The sequence below is a fragment of the Tursiops truncatus genome, chromosome 15 (assembly GCF_011762595.2).
Source record: "Tursiops truncatus isolate mTurTru1 chromosome 15, mTurTru1.mat.Y, whole genome shotgun sequence".
Lineage (NCBI taxonomy): Eukaryota > Metazoa > Chordata > Mammalia > Artiodactyla > Delphinidae > Tursiops > Tursiops truncatus.
Window position 1 is genome coordinate 67,156,166 of NC_047048.1, and position 26,754 is coordinate 67,182,919.

At 44.3% G+C, this 26,754-nt stretch overlaps 1 long non-coding RNA gene across 1 annotated transcript; it reads left to right on the top strand.

The window, feature by feature from the left end:
• The first annotated feature begins 305 nt into the window (after positions 1-305).
• Positions 306-4,839, top strand: LOC109551309 (uncharacterized). The gene is made up of 3 exons (XR_002178029.3): positions 306-1,194; positions 1,319-1,445; positions 4,185-4,839. It is a non-coding gene; the product is annotated as an uncharacterized lncRNA (long non-coding RNA).
• Positions 4,840-26,754: the final 21,915 nt, after the last annotated feature.

The following is a 26,754-nucleotide window of genomic DNA, read 5'->3' on the forward strand; positions in this document are numbered from 1 at the left end:
CTGTTTTTAATGATGAGAAAAATGAGGCCCGTAGAGGCTAAATGACTCATGTGAGGCTTGTATTTAGTAAGTTGGACTTGTTGAAGAAAAAACCCAGACCTTCTGACCTCTGAACCACCCTCCCATGCTCTGGTATCTCCTGGTGGCAACTCAGATCCCCCTTCATGTGCCTCTCAACCAGGGCTGATGGGATGAAACATTGGAACCACCCTTTTAATAAATACTTTTGCGGCACATTAGGAACTTGATCAACCTTTGATCAAGTCATCCTCCATTATAAAAAAATCTTTTCTGAAAAGAAATTAATACCATTATGATCTCTATTAGCTATTGAGTATAGTCAATTTTTTTTTTTTATCAGAGTAGAGTGGATTTACGATGTTGTGTTAGTTTCAGGTGTACAGCAAAGTGAATCAGTTATACATATACATGTATCCTCTCTTTTTTAGATTCTTTTTCCACATAGGCCATTACAGAGTATTGAGTACTGTTCCCTGTGTTATACAGTAGGTCCTTATTATTATTAGCTACTTATATATAAAAGTTCTGGGTACGGGGATGGTTTTTATTTCCACGTTATCACGTGAAAAATTTGGAAACAACCCAAATGTCCAATCACTGTCGAATGGTTAAGCAAACAGTGGTGAACTGCTATGCATCCAAAAGGGGCTGTTGATAAAGAATTCATAATCATGTGGAAAATGCACTTGTTAAGTGAAACAAGTGAGACATAAAAGGATAGACTCAGTATGGTCTCAACCGGGTAAAACATTATAGAGAAAAATATGGGAATGTACCTATGAGGTTAAGAATGTTTGTCTCTGTGTTAAAAGTATGAGTGTTTCCTTCTTCTCTCCTATTTTCTGTATCTTCCAGGTTATCTACAGCAAGCATGTATTACTTTTATAATAGAAAAATGCTATGGACAGATATATGTGTGTATACATATATACATACATAGATGTTGTGGTACTTAGTATATGCAAATGTGAAGGAGCCCTCACCGTCTCAGTTAGAAACGCTAACGAGAATGAGAAGGGCTCTCTGTGTCCCCACCTAGTCATCCCCATCCTGCAAAGTCCTGTGGTTCCTGCCAACCCAGGAGCTTCTCTCCCTCTCTGCAATCACCTCCCTCACTCACCTGTCAGCACAGAGCTTCCTGGACCAGAGGACTAGACACTTTCTTTCACACAGGTGAGCAGTGCCCCACGTGTCATAGACTTTCCTAGCTCATTTCCAGAAACATCCCCAGTGGGGAAGCAGCTACAATCATTTGTCTGCCAAGCTAGAACTTGACAACCCCATGCTTTACTCCCAGGCAACTAACGCAAGCAGAGTTTCCCAGAAGCTGAAGCTGGGTGTGCCTGCCTTGTGGTGACACTGAAAAGGCTCTGGTCTAGGAGGCACTGTGGTGCTACACAGGCCACCTGGCCATGGGATCTCAGGTAAGTCACCTGAGCTCCATGCATTGTGGTGGCCCTACCCATAAGATGAGAGCATTTGCCTGGAACTCACCAAGGCCCATGTCCTACCATTAGACGGTATAAACATAAGCTCATGTGAATGCAAGATAAATCTAAATGGGAAACGTTTTAATGCCGCTTCCGAGCTTTCCAGTACATGATAACATAAAGTCCCAGCTGCCTTGGCCAGTTCAGAGGCTGCTGCAGAGACAGGGAGGGGAGTTGGACTGCAGCAGGATGGCACACCAGTGTGAGACTCTGGTGAGCCTTGGGCAGGGTGGCCGGGCTCCCAGCCCCCCTGATTGGTCAAAGTGTTGCCATCTGGAGCAGGCTCAGCTGGGTTTTGTCACCGATGGTCGCTGCCCGTCGTTACGAGGGAAACCCTAGCAGGGGGTGTGTCGGGCCTCCTCCTGGTGGATGTTGGAAGCAGGGAAGATAGCCAGGTTCCTCAGAATGGGAGTGATATACAAAGAGCAGGGTGCTACAGGCCTGGGGACCCACGTGCTCCAAAACAAGAGAGCCTAGAGGCTCTGAGCCCAGGATGGGAGGGGGCTGGCAGCCAACTGCACTGCCCACTGTCCTCAGCACATTATTGACATTCCAGAGGGGAGAGGCAGAGAATTAATTTCATGCTGGCTTCCTCCCCACACTCCCATACCGCCCCTGCCCACACAGTCCCCAGCCAAGTCCAAATGAGGGTCTGTGTCTTGCAGGAAGACAAATGATCACAATTAGGAAGGTGCTTCTGAGGTCCTCACATTCCATTCCTCCATCCCCTGCTCCCCAGCATCCCAATGAGGCCCTGTGCCCAAATGCTGGGCAGTGTAGCATGCAGTGGGTGCCCAGGAAACAGCTGTTGGCTCTGAACCGTATGGGTGTTCTCCTAGCTCTGCTTCCCTGAACCCCAGCTTGCTGAGAAAACCCCTTTCTTTCTATTCTTCATTCTTACCTCTTGTGACTTCACCCCATCGTTTTTCATCCTGTTTGTCAAATCCTAAATGACTGCAAGAAAAATTGGAGGAGATTTGAAAGGTTTTTCTCTTTACTTAATATCAGACGTTCAAATAACTACCCTTACTGCCCGGCTTCAGAAGGATAAAAGCATAGTCTCTGTGCTTAGAAGTTTAATATCTCAGTGAGAAAGAAAAATGAAATGGAGCTGTGTAGAGAGGGTAGAGAGAAGAGAAAACACTTACCGAGCATTTATTATGCTCCAAGCACTGTGCTTTGCATATATTATTTCTTTTATCCATGATAATAAGCTCACGAAGTAAGCCTCTTTATCCCTATGTGATATATGAGGAAAGTGAAGCTCAGAGACCTGCCATCACTGACCAAGTGTCGCTTTCCTTCTTCCTGCCTGGCCATGAATCAGCTGGAACTTGAACTGGGGTAGACCAGAGCCTTGCTACTCGAAGTGTGGTCCATGGACCAGCAGCAGTTTTATCAAAGAACTTGCTAGAAACAAAGAAACTCAGATCCCACCCCAAACCCACTGAATCAGAGTCTGTATTTTAATAGATCCTTAAGTGATTAGTGTGCACGTTATAATCTGAGAAGCCCAAGTCTAGATGTTTATCTTCAGGGCATGGATTTCGCCTGGAGGTGATGCAAGTCCAGAGTTTCCAATTCAGGAGGTCTGGGGTAGGAACCCAAGAATTTGTACTTCTCTCAAGTTGCTAGCAAATGCTGATTCACTGGTCCAGGGAGCACATTTCGAGAGCTTCAGAGCTAAAGACATCCCTAGGAGCTCCAGCCACTCACCCTTTCTTCCATGCAGCTAGTGGGTATTTGTTGAGGTCCTGCTAGGCACCACTCGGCACCATTGCTAAGCCTTTGGGGATCTGGACACGAGAGTCCCAGCTCATGTTCCAGGAGAAGAGGCAGACGTGATAAAAACTGAATCAAAATTGCCCCTATGTGCCATTGGAATCTGGGTGCTATCAAAGTACTGAGGAAGGAGATACCAGGTGGGTCTGGAGACCGAGCAGATAAGGCCCCAGAGGAAGGGTTTGAACTTGGGTCACAAAGAAGCTGGCAGATCCCTTTCTTGAGAGTTCACGAGATGGCAGGTGGGGTCTGGGGAGATTACCCAGAAGGTATTATAGACTCAGGCTTATGGGTTTATTCAAGGGCCTCCAAAAAATATTAGGACTTTAAAAAATACAGCTTCAACAGATCATGAGATGTAAAACAAAAATAAGTAATCATTCATTAAATGCCTGCAAAATAATGTAGATGGTAACAACGGAATGCAGGTCAACCTGCATCCTTAATTTGAGATGCCAGTGCCTTTTAAATGTGTTTGATGATGTAGGATGGGACCTCCAATAATTGGAGACCCTCACAACCTACAATCTCCTCAGCCTGTCCTAGGGAGGCCACAGCCTCAGGAGGGAGGAGCGCCAGGCCTTAACTCCGTGCTTACTCTGAAAGGCTACCCCCTTTTGCTGCCTCCACCTGGCAGTGAGGTCTCCCCACTGACAGTGTCCCAGGGGTTCACAGTGGCAGGAGGCCTGGGGGGCTTTCTCAGAGCTGCCTTTAACATTTCCTTCTGCTTTCAGCATGACTGTTCTGGTGACAGATGCTGTTTGTCAGTCACCACCCAGGGGTCATGGAGAAAGCTTGCCCAGGTGCCTGTCACATTCCAGGTACTGACACCTTGTCACGGCATCACCCTGACCTGATCTTATTGGCCTTTACATGTCACTGCCCAAATAGACATCAGGAGACATCGGTGGCTGCGAAAGGGAGTCTCAGGAGCCCCAGCTCGCGTCCTTCTACCTGGGGCAGGAAGATCGTGACAAAAAAGCAAGAGCACAGCACATGTGGAGCATTGAAAACCCTAGGCTCCTGGGACAACGAAGGAAACCAAGCGAGGAGAAAAGTTCAGGGTACAGGGTCTGTCCAGATGTGGCACAGAATCCCCTGAGTATCCCCCTTTCGGGAATCGATTATAAGATAATAATCAAGCACATGGCCAAAGGTTTAGGTCCAAAGATGGGCTTTTCAGTGCCATTTATAAAAGTGGAAAATTAGAAGTACCATCACTGAATGTGTTACTTTGGACAAGACACCCATCTCTCCGAGCCCCAGTTACATCAACTACAAAATGGGAAAAATAATAATCCTCGCTTTATGAATTGACTGCAAAGATTAAATAAGGTAGCACATGGAATGTGCTTTGCATGGTACTTGTCACAGAGTAAGGGTCACTAAATAGCCATTGGTAAAATTACATCCAAAAATAATATATCACTTGCACAACTGGTGGTATGCCAAAAGAGCCTGAAATCATACAGCAATTCAAAGCGGTTTTCTTTCCAAAAAGATTTACTGATAAGGGGGTCAAAGCTACGGTATAATGCATAATAATATTTACCTATATTTTTTTCATATAAAAATGTGCATATTTATAATGGAGAAGTGGACTTTATTTTTCTTTTTGGAACTTCAGGTTTGTGATCTAATGTCACGCGTGGCTGAGGACAGGGACAGCTTGACCAAATGTGGGAGGGGCCTGGGAAGCCAGGTACAGCCAGGGAGCATGCTTCTCCTCAGCAGCTGACCTTCAACTCTGAGAAACATTTTCTCGTCTCCCATACTGATTTTGGAGTGTGTGTCTGTGTGTCTGTGTGTCTGTGAGAGAAAAAGAGAGACAGAGAGAGAGAGACAGAAAGTCCCCGACCACATATGGATTCTCCAGAGCCGTGTTTCCAGATTGTTCTCCCCCATCAAGGGGTTTGTTCAAAATGCAGATTCAAAATCTAGATGCCTGATCAGAATCCCTTGGGAGGCGAGAGGGCATCCCAAACTCTGAATGCATGATTCACCCCACAAAGCATCTGAAGTGTTGGGTCACTCTCAGGATAGAGATCGTATCCTGTTCACTTTCACATCTCTGGTGCCTAGCACATCACAAAAGGCTCAACAAATGATCAATCACTGGATCAATCAGTCAAGTAATCAATCTGCATATTCTCCCAGCTTTGGAGGAAATACACACATCCTGAGCTGCCCTAGACTGTAAGTCCCAAAGGATAGAAACCAGGAACACCCTCTACCTGGCGGAGTAGATGTCTGACAAATGTATAGAACTAATGAATTAATTTTTACTAGTACGATGAAAATAGGTAAAAACTCTCTTTTTCCTGGAAAGACTGTCTTCCTTCACTGAGCAGCTCATGGTCACAGGCAACCCACATAGGAGCAAGGATGCGCCCTTAGCAGAGCCCACCCATCCAGTGCGGACCTGAGGGCTGTGACCATGAGTGGCCTGACAGTAGGAAGATGCGCACCCATGAGAGTATGGCCACATCTCACCCCCTTAGGAAAAGACTGAATAAGGTTAACAGAACTGGCAATTGTAGTCGCAGTCACCTGTCAAATGTACATGGTTCTCCAAAGCTGACAATTTGCCTCATCTCATTTGAGCTTTGCCATGACAGGGGTGAGCACCATTTTCACAGGTAAGAAGATAAAATGACTTGTCCACGATTCTTCAGCTACTCAGGGGCATCACCAGGTCACGTGAATCCTAGTGGTCTAAGTCCAATTTCAGGATTCTGTGCCAAGATGATGATGAAAAGACCGTAATTTTCCTTTGCTTGTTCTTCTCAACCCAAATTCAGACAGACCCAACTGCAGGAAGCACCCAGCTAAAAGCGTTCTATGTGCCTCTCCAAAGATTTAAACAACAAAAGATTATTTCCCAGGTGCCTCTGATTCACCAACTTTAAACGGCAGGACTGGTTCAGCTTGTTTGCACACAAATGCAAAGCCATTAGGAAGCCCCAGTTCCAACACTGGATTTGTTTTAAGTACCAATGTCCCAGAAAGGTTTCCATTGCCGATCTGGAATTTCAAAATCGTGCCACCAACGTTAAGTTACCGAGAAAATAAAAAATAATAACAGCAATGCTAGAAAGGAAAACACAAGGAAAGACAATATTTTTCAAATATTTTCCCAACTGTCATTTTAATAATGGTCTAACAACAAGGTATGCAAATTTCCCTCCACAGATACCTGCGAATGCAAATACAAAACAAATAGTAATTAATGTCTCTGTGTGAAAACCAAGCAATTGGTATTAATTTTGCATCAGACCTGAGATTATGCACATTCAAAATCATGATCTGTTTTGTTTTCAGCAGCAACTGTGACAATCATAATGAAAAAATGGTGAGGGGAGGCTCTGAGGTTAATAGAATCCACACAGCCATCCCTGAGAGGACCTCTCCCAGCTTTTCACTAAAATACACATGAACACTCTCAGAGCTAAGAATCATAATCAACCAAGTCTCCAATTCTTTTTTTCTAATTGAAATATAGTTGATTTACAATGTTGTGTTAATTTCTGCCACGTCTCTAATACTGAGCAAAAGTTTTACTAACTCTATTCATGGCAGGGAACGGATAAAATTAAATCATTCTTCATAGCACATCTTGGCTTCTGAAGAAGAATATCAAGGTTGGCAGGTACTGTTAAACCCTAGTTCATAGGAAGAGACCCCAGAACTTTGCTGATTAAAAAAACAGACATCCTATACTATGCTCAAAGAGTTTTATAAAATCATCCTCCCTGAAACCACCAGGAATGGTTCTCCACTTCTGCTGAGAGACTATTCTATGACCACACAGTGGAGGGAAGGGGAAGAGGTCCAAGGTGGGATGTTAGGCAGACAAAGTCATAAAAGGAAGCCTGGAAGTTATGTTCCTTAGAGGTTGTGAGTTTTCAGATATTATTTCTAGAAAAGGAGAGAGAGAGAGAGATTATCTCAGAATGTTCAGAAATGAATTATCTGTTTCCTAATCATAGAACTGGGGAACAAAAGATCCCAGGACAGTCCAACAAAGTACACTGCAGTCAATGCACACTAGAAAATAGAAATCCACCCAGAGCTGTGCTGTCCAATAGGATAGGCACTAGTTCTATGTGGCTATTTAAATTAAAATTAATTAAAATTAAATAAAATTAAAGATTCGGTTTCTAAGTTCATAGCCACATTTCCAGCATTCAGCAGCCACATATGGCTAGTGGCTAGCCTATTAGACAACATAGATATTTCCATCATCATAGAAAGTTCCATTGGATAGCTCTGATTGAGAGCCTATAAACATAAACTCCATGAGCTGATGTCTTTCACTTACTCACTGTGAGCTGCACCCCCAGAAAGCAGATCTGTGTGGGATGCAGTAAGTGAATCCTTTATCCTCTGGTTTCTGGTTGACTTCAGCCATTAAGAGGCACCAGCATGACACTCTAGGACAGAAGTGAGATGAGGACATTTGTTACTCTGGCTTCCCCGCTACTAGTCACTGTGATATAGATGCATCTCTCTATTAAAAGCCACAACTCTTGTCAGGCAACTCTCCACTCAGCTATTCTATCTGGGTTCTGGTACCCCTCCCCGCCTCCCCTTAATCCTTCAGACCTAGGGTAGTAAGCTACTAGACTTGGGATTCTGCATCACTAATTTTTGGAGTCCCTGAACTCTTCCCACACCTTTGGAAATAGTCCCTTAATGAATCTTTTATCAATTACCCAGTATGAGTGTGTTATCTGTTTCCCACAGGTACCCTGATGGTAAGCTCCCTGCTCTAACTTAAATCTGAAAGGACATCTTTATCAACACCTACAGAGACAGTGTGATGGATAGCCCTCCAGGGTCAAATAATGGATTTAGAAATAATGTTCTACCTTTAACAATGATTTAACAGTGGAGACTAGTACAGGGGTTGGCAAACTTTTTCCATAAATAGCCAGATAATAATATTTTAGATTGTGGAGGCCACACAGTCTCTGTTGTAATTATACTGTAGGGTGAAAGCAAGCAGCCATAGACTATATATATATATATATATATATATATATATATATATATATATATATATATATACTGCTGTGTTCCCATAAAACTTTATTTATAAAAACAGGGAATGCACCAGATTTGGCCCATGGACCATAGTTTTTCAGGTATTGCTCTAGCATAAGTGTTTCCCAAAGATATGGAGAAAAGGCATGCCTTTAAATTTGTTTACTTTAAAAAATTGAAGAAAATCTTAGAAAGTCCATATATTTTGTTCTCAATAAATTGCAAGAAGGCATGGCTTCTAGAGAGGGAAAGGAGATGAAAAATAAGACAAAATGCAAAAGTAAACTGCAGGCTAAGATGAAGGAAAGTCTGGCTGAGATACCCAAGCAGGCCAAGAAACTGTAAATGCACTCTTAGAATCACAGTTTACATTAGAAGTAATAAAGAGCAGAATTTATACTGCAAAAAACTGAGTTTCAGAGAAATAGTAAATTTGAAATATATCTTTCAGAATCTATAGTTGAAAATAATGAGGCAACAGATGGTATGTATGAAGAACAGAGAAAAGTGATCCAATTCACAAAAAGAAAAAAGATGTGTTCCTTAAAAAGTCTTTTAAAAAGTAATGACCCTGAAACACCAATCAAATCTATAGTAGAACATTCCTGAAATGAAAAAAAATGATCTAAGATTGCAAAACAAAACAATATATGCTGTACCAAGCATAATTAATAAAGAAAAAAGAAACCCACAGCTTGACAGCAACGAAAAAATAAATTATAAGTATCCCAAGCAGAAAACAAAGCAAAGCAAAGCAAAAGTAATGAAAACCATGTGTTTTGCAAATGAGTAAAAAAAAATAAAATATTTTTTAAGGCAAAATCAGGCTGGGCTGACCTCAAAACTCTACTTGATAAAAAACTAAAAATAAACAGCTTGGTCCACAATGTGGAAATGTTTAGGTGTACTTACAGTGCAACCATATGTTAGAATATTATGCAACTATCAAAAGCAATGTAGAGCAGGTGTTTTTAATGAGATTGGAAAATGCTTATGAAAAAATGTTTAGAAAGCAAGTCAGACACTAAAAAATACATTACAGGCATGTAGGTGTATTAACACATCTATTGTACTTCTTTCTATTGTTTTGTCTGCCCGTGTACACAAGTAGAAAAATACCACGAGTTCTATCTGGGAACCAGATGTTTTCACCTCCTTTACCACTCATAGTTTAATTCTCCCAACAAATCCGTGATGTAATTTGTGGATATTATATCCACAGTCCAGTTAAGGAACACTGACTGGGTGTCAGAGAGGTCATGAGCTCATCAAAATCATCCAGACAGTGGCACAACCAGGATTCTATTCAATATCTAAAATGGGCATTTTTCCATGAAGATGGAGACTGAGACCCTGGGTGAGGGGAGGGGAGGAGATAGGAGGGACTAGAGGAATTTAAGTCCTGAGGCTACAGCACTAGGGTCCTGTGCAATCAGCAGTAGTAAAGCTGGTCAGATGGGACCAGTTTTCCTTTACCCACACTGCCCCGAGATTTCCCCTTCAGAACATCAACAATGATCCATCTCCCTCGAGTACTGATCTCATCCCTGAGAGGCTGGAGGAGCTAACAGAATTTAACAGAAACCCCAGGGCTGGCCAACTCTGAGGATGATCGATGTTTCTTCAATGTGTTGAGATGTGAATTTAACATTGTAACTTCCTTAGAACTCTGTGATAATTTTGTTTAGAGTAAAGAATGCAGCAGTCCTCTGTTTCAGGAAAACAGATCTGGAACCCAGCTACAGAGATCCCACCCAGTTCTGAAATGTCCACCTCTTCTGAAGGAACATTTGTAAAGTCAAATTTCTCTGCTGGGCTTTCTGATAGACTTAAGTCTCTGGGAACTTTTAGAGATAGACATTGACAGAGCAGCCAAAAAGAAAAAAGAATAATAAGGACACCTTCCCCAGAAGGAGGCCAGTGTAGGAGAGGTTATTTGTTCTGGACTTTCAAGTTCTCTATGATGTGGGGAGCTTTTGTTATGTTCATTCATTCAATAAGTCTTCTATTCATCCAGTTTTTGTAAAGAAGCATCAGACGCAGTGTTAGACTCACAGGACACAAGGAAGAATCAAACACTGTCCCTGCTTCCAACACCCAACAGTGTGGGAGCAGGGGAGCATAAGAAGGAAAGGGACACATAAACCATTGTGTGGTTTAGGAAGCTCGCTCTGTGAAATAAGCAAGTGGCAGGACTTTTTTACATTGTGAAGCCATTTATTTAAATAAAAACAAAACACATCCAAAGTGACTGTTTTACACGTATGTAAACATACAAGGCATGAACTGAATATGTATAACACTGATGATGTGTGGTTGTCTTTGGGGAAGGAAAAAGAATTAGAAGAACTAAAACAAAGAGGACGTCACATTTATCTTTAAAAATGTCTTTCTTAAAAATGAGATTCAAAATAAATACAACACACAAAGTGCATATTGTGTGGCTGCATTTACATAAAGTTCGAAAGTTCGCAAACCAGGCTATGCTGGTAGATTCAGGATAGTGGTTCCCTTTTGTGGGGGTGGGTAGAGGGGAGTTGACGGGAAGGAGGCAAAAGGGGAGGCTGAGAATGCTCTGTTTTTGTGTGGTATTGGTTACATAACTATGTTCCTTTGGTGAAAATTCAACAGCTGTACAATTATGGTAGGAATGTCTTTCCATATGTATGTTATGTTTTAATAAACAACAGGGAGAGAGAGAGATGATAGATAGGTAGATAGATGATAGATAGATGATAGATAGATAGATAGATAGATAGATAGATAGATAGATAGATAGATGATAGATAGATGATAGATAGATAGAGATAGAACATGACAGAAAGTTAGCATCTGTTGATTTGGCACAGCAAATATATGGGTGTTAGCTATAATATCTATCTAGCTATATAATGTACTTTTCTGTATTTTTTACATTTTTCTAATTATGTAAATGATGAAAAATAGAAGAGACAACTCTAGCTGTAATACATAGTGTGTAGAGATTGAGTCAGGCTGACCAACTAGGAAAGCATCGCAAGAGCCCGAGTTAGAAAACATGAGACCTGATCCAGGAGAATGACACAGGGGTGGACAGAAAGGGATGGTGACCAGGAGCCATCCCTGCTGGTTGCTCTGCAGACTTTGAACACTCCATCTGCATGATCAACACCACTGCTGTCTCAGCATCCTTGAACATGGACTACCCCCTGTCATTTGTGGGGTGAGATGTGTTTGGCCCCAAAATCCCCTTCCCCAAATGCTTCCCTTTAACCTGTCCTCCTCTGATTCTGAACCCCCCAACCCAACTCATACCCCCAGAGCCTTCTAATTGGTGTAAACATTAAACAGGAGATTCCCTGGGAGGGATGATCCATTGTTGAATCAGCCTTAATCAGCATGATTAGTTTGTCTGATTAACAAGATTTCTCTTCCTGTTATCACCTATCTGAGAGGGGGCCATGCAAGCTCTGACAGCAGGTAGACAAAGGCTCAGGGCCAGATACTTTGGGCAGGGGGAGGGGGACACTGCAGGAGGTGACTCAGAATTACAGGGACTACCAGGGCCACAGCAGTGCTTGTCCAAAGGTCACTATAAAAGGACAAAGGAATGGGAACACCAGACCTCACCAGCAACACTACAAACGTCCACCTGGTAGTGCCCTGTGGGTCCACGCCCATCCCACAGAAATGTCCATGAGTTGGGAACACTTCTCCTACCTCATAGGCAGAGGGATTCTGCTTTTCCTCCTCAGAAAGGAGCAGTAGGCATGAACACCTGCCATTCCTCTCCCCATTCTCTCACTGCCCCATCCTATGGGAAGAAAAATGATTGATCTGATTGGTGAATGGAAGGAGTCCATCAATCAGACCATATTTACCAGGCTGGATATTCTGAACCATGAGGGTCTTTGTGCATCTCTCCCTCCTCTATTCTCTCCTCTTTAGACATTCATATTTTCAATAAGAGTAAGCCCCGTTCTCTGCATCCTGTTTCTCGTAGACAAAACTGGCCTGTGATCTCTTCACTTTTCCTTCTCAGCCTGCATCTGGCTGAATAAACTCAACTAGCCCCCACTAGAAGTCTGGGGAAGGAAGAGCAAACCCCCTTTAGCCTAATGCTCCCTGAGATAGATTGCACTATTGTTTCCAATTCTTGATCCCTACCTGTATCTATGCCCTTTGTATGTGCCTTTGTTGTACTTCTCACTCAAGACAGAGTGTATTTCCCTGCCCCATTAAGCCTGGGCTTGTCCATAAGACTTACTTTGGCCAATGGATTGTGGGTGGAAGTGACAGTGTACCAGATCCAAGCCTTGGTGTTAGGAGGAAACATCTTTCCACTCATGTGCTTCTGTTTGGCTTCTGCCCTTGCCATGAGAAGAGCATGTCCCAGTTGGCTCACTGGTCCATGGGTAAGGACAGACATGTGAAGCAGAGCTGGGCCCAACATGTAGCTTGGATTCAAACCCAGCATAGATCAACCAACCTACAGACAGAAGAGTGAGAATTAATGATCATTGCTCTAAGACACTGAGTTTGGGAGTGGTTTGTCTGATATACCCCATCATCCTTTGTTCTCCAGTTAAACCACTGCTTTGGGTTATAATCCAATATGTTGGCTGAATTCTTTGTGCTTTTACTCCATCAGTCAGACCCATGGGGGGAAATTTCAGTAAGTTGGAGGATTAAAGCATTAAGTCTAGGGTAATCACACATCCCAGTCAGCTTAGACAATCCTGATTTGCACCTGTTATCTCAATATAATTAAAAATAGCACTCACCTCCCCCAAAATCCATCAGCTTGGATGTTTAAATTATAGAGCCACTCTACTTAAACCCCAAAAGACCCAACATGAACTATGGCCTTCCTACAATAACCACAGACACCTCTTTATTGTCAGTAGATGCTATAGAAATTTTGTAAAGCCATATGCTCTGAGAGGCTGGAGGCCTGGACAGTGATTCCCAGGGCATCAGGTGAGGTAAAAATAATTCTTCTCCTAAATGCAGCCTCTCTGTGTAAGGTTTCATAAAAGTGCTATGGGGTATTTTCTGAGAAATAAACTCCTTAATATGACTTCATGGTAAGAGTTCTATTTTCTTTATTCTCTGGAGTCCTGAGGAAGAAAAATATGCCCCCTGGCAGTGTTCCATAAAACTAATGATGTGGGAGAACACGTGAATAATTGCCTGAATTGAGGGGCTACGGATCTATTAGGAAATCTCTTGGCAATATAAGGAAGGGGCTCAGGACAGTTAAATTGGAGTCAAGTGAAATAAACTCCTGCTGCATCAGCTAGACAATATTGTGGGTCAAGAGAACTATAGCAGCCATCTCCATAACTTGGGAGATTTGGGCTTCTAAATATTCACTGTTCACAGCAATGGGGACATCGAATGAGGGAGTGGAAGTGAGAAAGATGTGGGCAAAACTTTGCAGAGGCAGAAAAGCAAGACAAAGCAAGGCAGGCAGGGCAGTTCCTGAGCTTGGAGATCAGAGACTTGGACTACTGCCCCAAGCATTAGTTTGAAGTGGTGGAGCTGCCAGAAGTGATACCTGAAAGGTGGTGTGGAGTCTTGACACGATGATAGACATCATCACCAACTAAGGAGCACTGAGCTTGCTTCCTTCTGGGTCAAGAATTAGTCCCCAATCATGGGCAGTCCAAAGGCGCCAGCTGACCAGAAATAGGACAAAGTACCTGAGAAGAAATTACTTGACAGGACAAAGAATGACATATCCTAGCCTCATTCCAGTATGTGATTCAGTGGTTGTTAATTCCCTAAACCATGGTACTTGATGGTTTCCTGTGGAAAATTACACAAGGTAATCTTCATCATCAATTGGAGAAAATCTGGCAATGTTCAATAAATGTTTGATGTATGCATGATTAAATTAATATATTCTACAAATATATATTGAGCACTCTTTCTGTGCCAGACACTGCCTAAGGCACCGGAAAAGTGGCAAATATTAAAGAGACATGGTCCTTGCCTTCATGGAACTTGAGTTTCATTCCTAGGGGCACATTAGAATCACTTGGAGGGTTTTAATACAATGCCAATGCCTGGACCCCGCCGAAGATGAATGACACTAGAAACTTCACTTATCGCTGAAAAACACTTGATTAGTAGGCGGGTAGATAGATAGGTGATGAATGAATGAGTGAGCGAATGAAGAATTCTAAGTGTGAGGTTTTTCCTTGTGCAATACTGATGTCATGCTTCATAATATTAGACTTTCAAAATTACTAGAGTGAAATAAATAAAGGCCTTTAGAGAATGCCAAGTGGTGAAAACCTAAAGATGACTAAAGCAAGGTGAAGTTCAGTGTACTGTGCACTAAAAACTCCTTTCTCACCCACTCCACCCTCAGCCACCAGAAGAGGATTGACATTTAGAGCATCAGAGACCATCCAAGGGAATATTTTAGATAATTCAGGGTCATATAGAGATTTGGATCAAAGTCTTTGAATTCTAACAAAGTAGACACAACTCAGGACACCAGTTTACACAACTCAGGACACCAATCCATATCCTTTATCTGCCGGTATTTGGTGCTGATGCGGCATGTGTGTCAACCCAACTTTATAAATCATATTTCTCCCAGCTGCCTCTCTGCCTGGGATCTCCCCTTTAAATACATAGCAACCAGAGTGATCTTTCCAAAACAGGAATTGCCCACATTGGTCCTGAAACCCATCGATGGCTTTGCACTGGGTTTACAGGTTGAGTCTGAATCCTTTATCAGGCTCTGTGGATTTGGTCTCGGCTCACTCTTCCAGCCCCATCGCTCCCCACTCCCTGTTCCTCAATTCCTCCTGGCTCCTTGCTCTTTCTCACTCCCTGTTGTTGGATATCCTCTTTCATCCCCTGGAACACAACTGCCCATTCATCTCAGTCCTACTTTACCCACAACTTCACTGCACACCCAGGATTGAGAACTGCAGCCCGCATCCTTGCTCAGGTCACACAAGTTGATAGCAGCTTATCCTCCCTGGGAATTTATTGAGCACCTTATATAGGCCAAGCATTCTGTGAAAAATGTTCATATACATCATCTCTTTGAAAGTGATCGTGCCATTAATTTGTGCCCTGGTTTGAGCCAGGTTCAAACATCATTACTTTAATTCTCCTAACAGCTGTATTGACAACTGCACTGAATAAGAACAAACTGTCCTCCTTTTGCCTCAAAGATCAGAAAAGACAGAGCCCAGGTCCACCTTGTTTGTGATTCCATTTCCAGCACCTAGTTCAGTTTCTGCCCCAAAGCAGGTGCTTCAGAAAGGCTTTTTGAATGTCGAATAAATGCATGAGTGGAAGACAATTGTTTATTCACTCAACATGTGTTAACGGAGGGCCTACAATATATCAGACACAGTTCTCAGCGAGTTGAATGCATCAGCAAACAACAGGTAAATTCTGCCTTGGTTCTGCCTTGGTTCAGCTGACTTGGTTCAGAGAGAGACCTTTACTTATGTATTCAACAAACATTTATTGGACAAAGAATCTTAGCATGCACAAAAAACGGGGTGGCTTGGGCTTCCCTGGTGGTGCAGTGGTTGAGAGTCCGCCTGCCGATGCAGGGGACATGGGTTCGTGCCCCGGTCTGGGAAGATCCCGCATGCCGCGGAGCGGCTGGGCCCATGAGCCATGGCCACTGAGCCTGCGCGTCCGGGGCCTGTGCTCCACAACGGGAGAGGCCGCAGCGGTGGGAGGCCCGCGTATGGCAAAAAAAAAAAAAAAAAAAAAAAAAAAAAAAAGGGGGTGGGTTAGCTGAACATGTGTGACAGGTCAGCATTCAAATATTTTTATTGTTTTTAATTTCTACCTCAATGAAAAAAATAGTGGTTATCATTTTAGTGTTATAGTCCTGGAACTGCCCATCCCTTCTTCATCTGCTTAATGTTTTTCTGTAGAACTTCTCACCATCTAATATAAAGAGTGACCCATAGGGTTTGTGCTCATCCAAGGCTTGTGTAATTAAATAAATGAATGAAGAGTTCATTCAATAGTGAAACTTGCAACAGGTGAGAAGTCCACGCAAAGCAAAAGAGAGAGGGTAAAAAAAGGCAATTTTTCAAACAGCCTGAAAAGGGTGAAAAGACTTGCAAAATTCAGAGAATCAAGAGCTCTGCCTGATTTTTATGATTCAGGGCAGAAATTGAGAAAACGACAGCCTTATACTCATGTTTGAGTATAAGGTTATTTACATAGTGGCCTAATCATTATGTCTCAATATAGGAAAAAGGCAAGTGTTTTTCTACTCTCTTTGCCTTAAAGCTCCAAGGGTAATAAGCCGTTGGTTTTATTCTTAACTGGTGCATGCTTCTTATTTCTTTTATTTAAAAATTCAATATGTGGTTTGTGATACCCTTCATGGAGAGGAAAGAACTATGGCTGACTTACTATCCTTATTATCAAGACAGTCTGTCAGCATTTATTCGTTAAAGGGACCTCATGTAAGGCAGACTCGTGGTCAGTTTTCTGCAATAGCAAACGTCAAGCCATTTCTAAAGTTAAAATGATATGAAAAGTATAACCAATTCAGGCTATGCTTGATAAAAAAAAAAAAAAAGGCACTGCCTCTTTTACAAAACCCATGGGCTGTGGGTCTGATCTGTCGAGGCGGGGCTCCCAACATCTTGGAAATGCGGTGCTCGGCCACTGCCCACCGCCCTGGCCCTGTTCCTGCCCCCACTGAGCTTCGGGAAGTGGGAGCTGCTCTTCCCAGCGAGTCTGGCCAGAGGCAGAGGCCGCTGGTAACTTTAACCCCACGTGGGCAGGCCCTCATCAGAGCCTCTCTCCAACCCTAAAATTAGCTGGCAAGTTTTTGGAAGGGGAGGTGGACACAAAAGCGCGGGGCCATGTTTGCTCTTCGGAGCCCAAAGGGAACAGGATTCTGATAACTGGCTCCTTGGACCTGAAAACAGACATCCTTGAGGGAGTTCAAGGGAACGAGAGCTTCCCTAGCCCGATCTGCAGTAGTCAGAGCCACGTGTGCAGGGTCCCACACAATCTGAAGGAGGTGGCGAGGACCAGAGGTCACTCTGGGGGGGGAGGAGGGCGGAGCGTGGGAAAGTCTGAAATCCATCAGTAACCGAGTATGTGACAGAAGCTGGGTTCTGGTAAAGCCCTGCGTGCAAACCTAACTCACATTCCCTGTACTCCCTCATGGTGCCTGTGTGGACCGTACAGTGTGCTACAATTTAACATCTGCAAAACTTGTGTGATGTGGGCATTTTTATGTCCATTTTATAGATGATGAAGTCAAGGCTCAAAGAAGCGAATTAACCTTCCCAAGATCACACAGGCAAGTGGCTGGGCTGAGATACACAAGCTGTCTATTCTAGGTCTCATGCTATCTTTACTGTACCGAACACCACAAGCAAAGAAGGCAGTAGGAGTAAATATGAAGAGCATGGGCTCTGGAGCTAGGAAGCCTGGGTTCTAATCCTTGTTCTGCCCCTTAGTAGCTGTGTGACCTTGGGCAAGTTACTTAACCTCTCTGTGCCAGCGTTTCCTCATCTGTAAAACAGAGACAGGAGCTGTATCCTTCTCAGACCACACCTTGATTAGAAGCTTGGAACTTTCAGTCCACCCAACCTGCCCCCATCCTCTGGATTGAGTTAATGATCAATCATGCCTACACAATGAAGCCTCCATAAAAATCCCAGAAGTGGGGTTGGAGAACTTCTGGGTTAGTGAACACATCCATATGTTAGAAAGGTGGCACACACCAACTCCATGGGGACGGAAGCTCCTGTTCTTGGGTCCCATCTTATGTGTCTCCTCGTCTGACTGTTCATCTGTATCCTTTTCACATCCCTTATTATATAATAAACTGGTAAACATTAAAAAAAAGGTTGTATCTTTCTCATTGGATGATTAGGGGAATTTAAATGTGTTAATATTTATCAAGTATTTAGAAGACTACATGGTACCTATGAAGACTGTTTACATGTTTCATGCTTGTTCAATAAATAAATGAAGAAAGGGATCCTTTCATTCTCACCACCATATAGCTCACTATCCAATCACTGAACTCAGAACATGCCTTACATTTTCCTAACATCACGGCACCTGCAAAGTGCTTTTGCTACCAGGACTTCATCTTACCGTTACAACAGCTGTCCAGAGAATGAAGATGGTACCCAGGTTACAGAAGATGCCTCAGAGACCTGACAATGTGAGGGTTTTCCAAGTTCACTGGGCAGATGAGTGAAGAGCAAGGACTCCAACTCAATCTTTCTGACCTTGAATCCTGAGCTCTGCATACACTCGAAATAAAAGCATGAACTTCAGGAGTTCGTAGGTGAAAGCTTGGCATTGCGTCCACCATGGGACCTCAGGACAGACTTCTGTCACCATTTTGCACCGGCTCTCTGATTTCACGTGCTCTGGTGAAATTCCTCAACCCTCCATACAAAGTCAGTGACTTCTGGTTTCAAATGCTGTTGTGAACCCCCCACTGTGTGTCTCTCCTCTGTACTCAAGAAATGGAAGTTTCTCTAGTATTGACACATTCTTGATCTCTTTGTACCAAAGAAATTATAGCATTCTCTTTTTGCACATAGGACAAACAGAAGATTCAGGAGTGTGAGTGATTTATCCAAAAGTCACATGAGTTCAGTGAGTAGGGAACTACCTCAAGAGAAACAGCTTCCAGTTCATTTTATGAACCTTATATGAATTGCCCAATTTGAGTGTTCAACCCCATGGTTCCTTGTTTTTTTGTGTGCAATGAATGACCCAAATTCTAAGGAAGTTGGACTAGGGCAAGGGAGAGATAGGGAAAAGTAAAAGAAAACAAAACACATTCAGTTTGGTTTGAAGGAGCGGCGAGGAGGCTGGAAGATGGAGAAGGTTTGGGGAACAGAAGAAATGAAGAGCGTTGATGTCCTTGGCAAGAACTAAAGCCAGAGTTTTCAAGTGCATAGAAAAGTGGCTGATAGCCAGGCTCGTGGAAACCCTACAGCAACCAGCAATACTTGAACTTAGAGTCAATACTGGCGTCCTAATGCTGCTTATGGTTCTAAAGTAAAGTGTCCAGTGCTCAGGATCTGAACCATTCCTCTGATGGGGAAACTGAGAAGCAAGATGTGTGAGTTCCAGAGCCCATTCTAGATGGTTAGATCCCAGGCCAATGGCCACTTGCCTGATCCTGGGTCCCTACTCTCCGAGGGGTGGGCAGGACCCCAGTCTGCCACTCGAGGAACTGACATTAAAAATTCCCACATTTCAAATGCATGCATGCTACAATTTTCTGATGATAAAATCAATACAGGTTTATTTGAAAAAAACTAGGATCTGCTGGCATATGCATATATTCTGCAATGAATCAAAAGGATTTGTAATCAGTGGTTTCATTTGGGAGGCTTGTAGATCAGAAGGAAGACTTTTGTACCTTGTTGTATTGTTTTAAATTGAGAATTAGGTTCACATGTCAGTGTGTGTGTGTGTGTGTGTGTGTGTGTGTGTGTGTGTACAGAAGATATCTGGAATGTGAGATTACAGACCATTACAGACCAGATTAAAGACCATTTTGTCTTTTTGTTGTCATCCATCTACTTCTCTGTATTGAGAGAAAGAGAGAGAGGGAGAGGAGAAAGCTAATAATGATCTATCTTAAATAATTTGAAAACTAAAGAAAAAATTAAAATCAACAGTAATCACATCATTCAGATATGAACAGTCTTATCATTGCAGTGTATACCTTTTGTGCTTAAATAATGAGGAGTATTTTATATCCAAATTCTAAAATCTGTTTCTTATGTATTCTTATTTTTTTAATTTTGTTTACTGTGAATGCTCTTTCATATCTAAATATTCTTCAAAAGCATCCTTAAATAGCCTTTTAATGAGTCTTTTTAATGAGTCTTTCTACAAAGTATTTTTTAAATTTTTTTATTTTATTGAAGTATAGATGATGTACAGTATTATGTAAGTTACAGGTGTACAATATATTGATTCACAATTTTTAAAGATTATACTCCATTTATGATTATTATAAAATATTGGCTAATTCCCCATGTTGTACACTACATCTTTGCAGCTTATTTAATACAAAACAATTTGTACCTCTTAATCCCCTACCCCTATCTTGCCCCTCCCCCCTGCCCTCTCCCCACTGGTAACCACTGGTTGTTCTCTGTATCTGTGAGTCTGTTTCTTTTTGGTTATATTCACTAATTTGTTGTATTTTCTGGATTCCACATATGAGTGATGTCATACAGTGTCTGTCTTCCTCCGTCTGACCTATTTCACTAGGCATAACTGATCATTCATTGAGCATTTTCCCCTGTGCTCCTGTCTCCCACGGCTTCCGGCTTCCGCTGGGAGGACTAGTCGTTCTACGTACACAAAGCACTCAGCACCATGATAGAATGTGTAACCAAACCACGCGAGGTTTTGTCTGAGACTACATACTCAGCCACTTTCCTTCTAGATGTAACATAATTTCTTTAGCCAACCGTCTTTAGTGGAATATTTATACTGTTCCATATTTTTCACTATTAAATAATCCTGTGATGAACCTCTTCATCCATAAATCTTTACATGTCTGAATATTTCCTTCAGTGGAAACTCGTAACCAAAGAATTGTTTGATGCATAAGAATAAAAAATGTTAAGGCTCTTGGTAACATTTCCTTAAGTGAGCCACTTCTACCTCCACAACAGGGTTTGCTTGAGAGGGTAAATATTAGATCTCATTGTTCACTTACTTGTGATTTATTTTATTCCAGTGAAGAGGATTTTTCCAGTTTGTTAGCCATGTACATTTCCTGATGGTTAACACATTGTTTTATAAAACCGACCTCACTGATACAATAATAAATTTGGTGTCTTTTAGCATAGATGTGGGAGTCTCTTTAAAAATGAGCAGCAGTCTTGTCTGGAGGAATGAGTTGTTACTTTCTGGAATGTGGATCACTATAGGATTGTAACAGTGAGGGTCCCGGGAGGAAACAGATGGTACACTCAATGGAGGTAATTGAGGAGAGTTTATTAAAGGGGTATTCACAGGAGTGAGAGCCCGATTAAGGAGACCCAGAAGAGCTAGTGCAGCATCCCGGGGCTAGCATCACTGAGGAGCCTTTACCTCCCCAAGCCTACAGGGGAGGGAGCAGTTGCAGGAACCTGGGGAGAGCAGCTGTGGCTGGAGGAGAGGACCACTGGGCAGGAGCCATGCTGGAGAGAGGCAACCGGCCCTCGGAGAATCTGCAAGGAGGAAGCCAGGGCATCAATTATCCCGACTTCACTCCCACTTCTTCTGATCACTGTGCCTCCCACTGGCCAATCCAAGCAGAAAGCAGAGGAGGAGAAATCCCCACCAGATGGCCTGCCAGCCTCCTGGAACACAGAGCAGGGCGGGGAAGGGTGGAGAGTGGATCTGGAGAGGGGCACATGGAAAACATGCAAACATCGTGTGCCGTATGCCCTTTTTGATCTTTCTGTTGCTTTACAGACCCCACCAGGACCCCACCAGAATTGAAACTCCACCATGGAAGGACCCAGGGACCCTGTCAGCCTGGCTTGCCTTGGGTTCCCGGAACTGGGAACAGCACCCGGCACATAACAGGTGTCCAGTAAATGCCTGATGAATACGGAATGCGCGAATACATGCATGCATGAATGAGCTCCAAATCAGCCCTACTAGTTCTCGAACCTTCTATCAAAGGAAGCCCCTTGTCAAAAGCTGGAGATGCTCACGCGGGGGGGAAGAGAAAACCTTATTTCTCGTTCCCTGAATATTATCTAGCAACATGGACTCAACAGGCCACCTCCACCAGTTCTGGTTCTCGGGACAGGAGCATTCAGAGCCCACCCCTCCCCCAGCTTTCCTCCCCTAGGAAAGCCCACCTTAGGGATATGTTTTGGCCACTGCTGCTGGACAGGACTCTTACAGTGACTGCCGGGGGCCCAGGGGCTGCTCTCTCTCCCACCGCCTTGCCTGACAGTGGAGTGGCTCCCTCAGAGCCCCAAGGCAACTTATGGAAAACAGAGACTCCTGGAGCCCAATCCCAGGGATTTGGATGCAGTAGCGTGGAGTGAGGCCTGCCCCTCAGCACATTTATGGTTTTCAAAAGACTGAAAGGTCATTCAGAGGATCAGCTCTGCTTCCAGGGTGATGTGGGGCTCTGAGTGCTAAACCTGGGAGAGTCCTGGGGGAACCAGGCCAAGTCGGTCACCCTACCTGCTGCTGTATGGGGCCCACAGGCTGCCTCTAGTGCTGTCTCTTCCTTATGGCTGGAGGTTGTGGCCTTTCCTCAGGGTAAAGCAATGACGTCTGAGAACAGCCTCAAATTCAACAGAAAAGGAAGCCATTGAGGTGTTTATTTGGAGCAGAAATGATTCTCCATACACAGCTCACAGGGGACCTGCAGAGCCATTCAGGACCAAAGCCAGAGACCACTAGACCACTTGAGCACAGCTCTGATTGGCTCTGCCTCCCCCGTGTTATCTCCCTCCTTCGGGGCTCTTGAAGGAAGGTGCCGGCTGGGAGAGGGTGGGACGTTGATTTTCCGTAGGGCAATTTTTAGGAAAGGCAAATTGCTACATTGTTCTTTGGGCAAATCCCCCATCCTTCACTGGGCAACTCCAATGGCCCCCTCAGACCACCACCAAATGCTCTGGGACAGGGGCAGCCATGAAGCCCCACACAGAGACCCAAGGGAGATGGGGTAGCACTTCTACCCAGGATGAAAGAGATCAGGGAGTTACCCAAAAGCAAGTCCTCAGAGCTCACTTTTGTCCACCGGCTGACTTAGGGGTCTGTCTCCCGTCTCCTTTAAAGGATTGTAGGCAGTATCGTGTAACAATAACTGCTCACATTCACTGGGTCCCAACTCCAGGCCAGACACTGAGTCAACCACTTCATCATCAAAACAGTCCAATGAGGTGCGGGCTGTTTTTATCCCCATTTTACAGATGAAGAAACTAAGGCCCAGAGAGGTTACAACTTGCTCGAATTCACCCAGCTAGTAAGTGGGGGAGCAAATATTCAAAGCCAGGTGAGTCTAGCCACAAATCCTTCATATAACTCCATTGTAGTGCCTCATACAATGAGGCACTACAATGGACATAACACAGAGTGGACATAACACGGAGTGGACGTAACATGGACCTGGGTCTCAATCCCAGTTTGGCCTCAGACTCTTCTCCGTTAAGAAAATTAATCTTTAAAAAGCCAGTGCCGTTAATACTCCCCAGGCTGTTGTAAATGTTACAGGCAATGCCTGCACTCCCCCCCACCCCACCACTGAGGCTATTATCACATGACTGTAATTTGTTTGTTCTGGTCTCTGCTTACATGTGGTCAGAGGGGTCCCTGTGACCCCGACTAAAAGAGCAAAACCCCAACCCCTGCCCCACTACCCAGCCCCTCTCTAGCTCCTTACTCTACATTTCTTTCTATAGCACTTAACACCAGCTAGCCCTACAACGTGACAGAGTGCACATGCGTGTGTGTGCCTGTGTGTAAGCATGTGCGAAATTTACACATTTAGCGATGGATTCCCACTCTACATGTTGAGCCCTGGAAGGCAGGGACCTTGACCATGTTTGCCAAAGTCTCCCCAGCACCGAGAATGGCAGCTTGAGCTGTGGGAGGTGCTCACCAAATATTTGAGAATCAGTAAACAAATAATGAATGGATAGTGAACAGGGGCATAAACTGTATATACTTGGCACATACTAGCCACAACGTTTTTCCTCTACCCTCTTAACAGGTTTTGAAGTGTACAATACTGTTAATTATAGGCACAATGTTGGATAGCACATCTCTAGAACGTATTCATCTTACAGAAATGAAATTTTGTACCCCTTTATTAGCAACTTTGCATTTCAGGCCCTGGAAAACACCATTCCAATTCTTTGCTTCTACAACTTTGACTATTTTAGATGCCTCATATAAGTAGAACTGGGCAATATTTTATTTTATCTGAATCCTAGGTGATTTTATGGTAAAAGGTCAGGAAAAAAAGAAAAGATTTTTTTAGAAGACTTGCCCAAAAGAACCAGCATGTAGAGGACAAAGGGAGGAGGCTATTCGAGAACTTCTTTTTTAATAACAGTTACAACAACTGCGTATAAATTTGCAGTATGAGCATCTTAGCAGCCAAGGCAAAGAGGAGACCCAGATGAGACACCACAATTCTGTTATCTGCAGAAAGCAGCCTGCTGTCAGCCAGGTGTCTCAGCCAATGCCCCAGGTAAACAGGAAGGTATTATGATTCCCAGTTGGCCTCAGCAGACCTGCTTGAAAGAAATAACCCAGCATTCAACTTTTGCTCCATGTGGGCCACTCGGACCCCCACCGCTTCTTCCCCTATGTGCAATCCTATCAATCACTCCTCCTTAGGAGGAGAATGCCTGGGGTCTTCATAGTTTTCCCTTCTACAGCTGAGGTGCTGAATCGAATGAGATACGTGCCCATCTCCTGGGTGTGCCAGACACCGTCTGAGACGGCTGTGAGATTTCCTGGCAGGAATCACTTTACAAATGTAGCATGACTCCTCTGAAGTACCAGGACTCTGAAGGAGATATCCCTTGGGAGACCCAGGGAAGTTAAAGGCAAGAAACGCCGCAACCAGGGCAACCTCCCAAAGGCAAAGGTCATCTTCCCTCGGAAACAGCAAACTCGCCAAACCGGAAGGCTCCACGAGGCTGTACATGAATGCTGACTGATCCTCAGCTAAGCCTAGAAAATGGGAGGCAGCTGCAGTCCAGGGTGTCGGCTGCTCAGGAGCTGGGAAGGGGTCAGAGCAGAAGCTTCCATGACATGCTACTGTACTGCCTCTAGGAGGTGCCCCAGTGCAGTGGGAGGACATTTGGAATCCACTGAACTTGGATTCGAATCCACCCGTCCTACTCATTAGCCCATGTGCTTCAACAAATGACTTTACCTCTCTTTGAACAGTTTTTCCTCCATCAGCAGAACAAGGTCGTTCTCATCTTCCCTGTGCAGTGCAGGGGTTAAGAATGCACGTCTGGGGCTTCCCTGGTGGCGCAGTGGTTGAGAGTCCACCTGCCGATGCAGGGGACGTGGGTTCGTGCCCCGGTCCGGGAAGATCCCACATGCCGCGGAGCGGCTGGGCCCGTGAGCCCTGGCCGCTGAGCCTGCACGTCCGGAGCCCGTGCTCCGCAACGGGAGAGGCCACAACAGTGAGAGGCCCGCGTATCACAAAAAAAAAAAAAAAAAAAAAAAAAAAGAATGTACATCTGCAGCAGGGCAGGAATAGAGATGCAGACATAGAGAACGGATGTGTGGTCATGAGGGGGGCTGGGGGGATGAACTGGGAGATTGAGATTGACATAAATACACTACCATGTGCAAAACAAGCTAGTGGGAACCTGCTGTACAGCGCAGGGAGCGCAGCTCAGTGCTCTGTGGTGACCTAGATGGGTGGGATGGAGGTCCAAGATGGAGGGGATATATGTATACATATAGTTGATTCACTTCGTTGTACAGCAGAAATTAACACAACATTGTAAAGCAACTCTACCCCAATTAAAAAAAAAAGAGAGAGAATGCAGGTTGGAGCGGGCTGCTGGAGTTGAACTTCTAGTTTACTGATGGGGTGCCCTTGGGAAGGACTTTTATGTTCTTGTCTTGATCTCCATACTATGACTCTGGTGAGAACTAAATGTGCTGAACCAGGTAAAGCCTTTAAGAAGGTGCCTGTCGTATACCAAGTGTATCATGGATGTAACTCTTTCTGTTCTCGAATGTTTGGGGCTTGTGAGGCTCATGGAAGAATGTAGACAGCACAGCGCCTGACTCTTAGGGTTTGCACCCTGGAGGAAGTCAGACCCTGAGTGTAAACCCACCTGGAGGTCAGGGTCCCTGCTCCAAATCCTCAAAGGGTTCCTGGGACAGCCCACGGAGGAAGGTCCAGGCCAAGCCTTTTCCTCGGATGCGGCAAAGAGAAGAGACCGCGCTAGAAAGGAGCCGGCCAGCGCCTGCCCCACAGGGAGTCAGAGAAACAGAAATAGGAAGCCCGGGGCTGGTATTTACAGTAACTCCTCAGCCCCTGACCACACTGTCTTGTCTGTGGTGCATTTATTTTGGGGACAAACACTGAAGTCATTGCTGCCCGAAAGTGCTCCGGGCTGGCCCGCCTCACCTCTGCTTTCCCAGGAGAGCTCTGGGGCAAGGGAATCAGACCCACAGGCAGGCCCAGAGGTGCCCCCAGTCTGGCAGACTGACCACAGGCGGGCTCAAGCCCAGGCCCGGGATCAGACTCAGGCTCCCTATGTGGCTTCAAGAGGTGGCCCAGCAGGAAGCTCTGAGGAGGCGGTGGTTGGAGGGGCAGCCCCATTCCACCCACCCTCGCCCTGGGTCTCGCTTTCCTTTTCCTCCCAGGGCTGCCTCAGCCTGTCTTCCTGGCTCTTAGGCCTCCTCTCTTTCCATTTCTTATAACCCAGTAGGA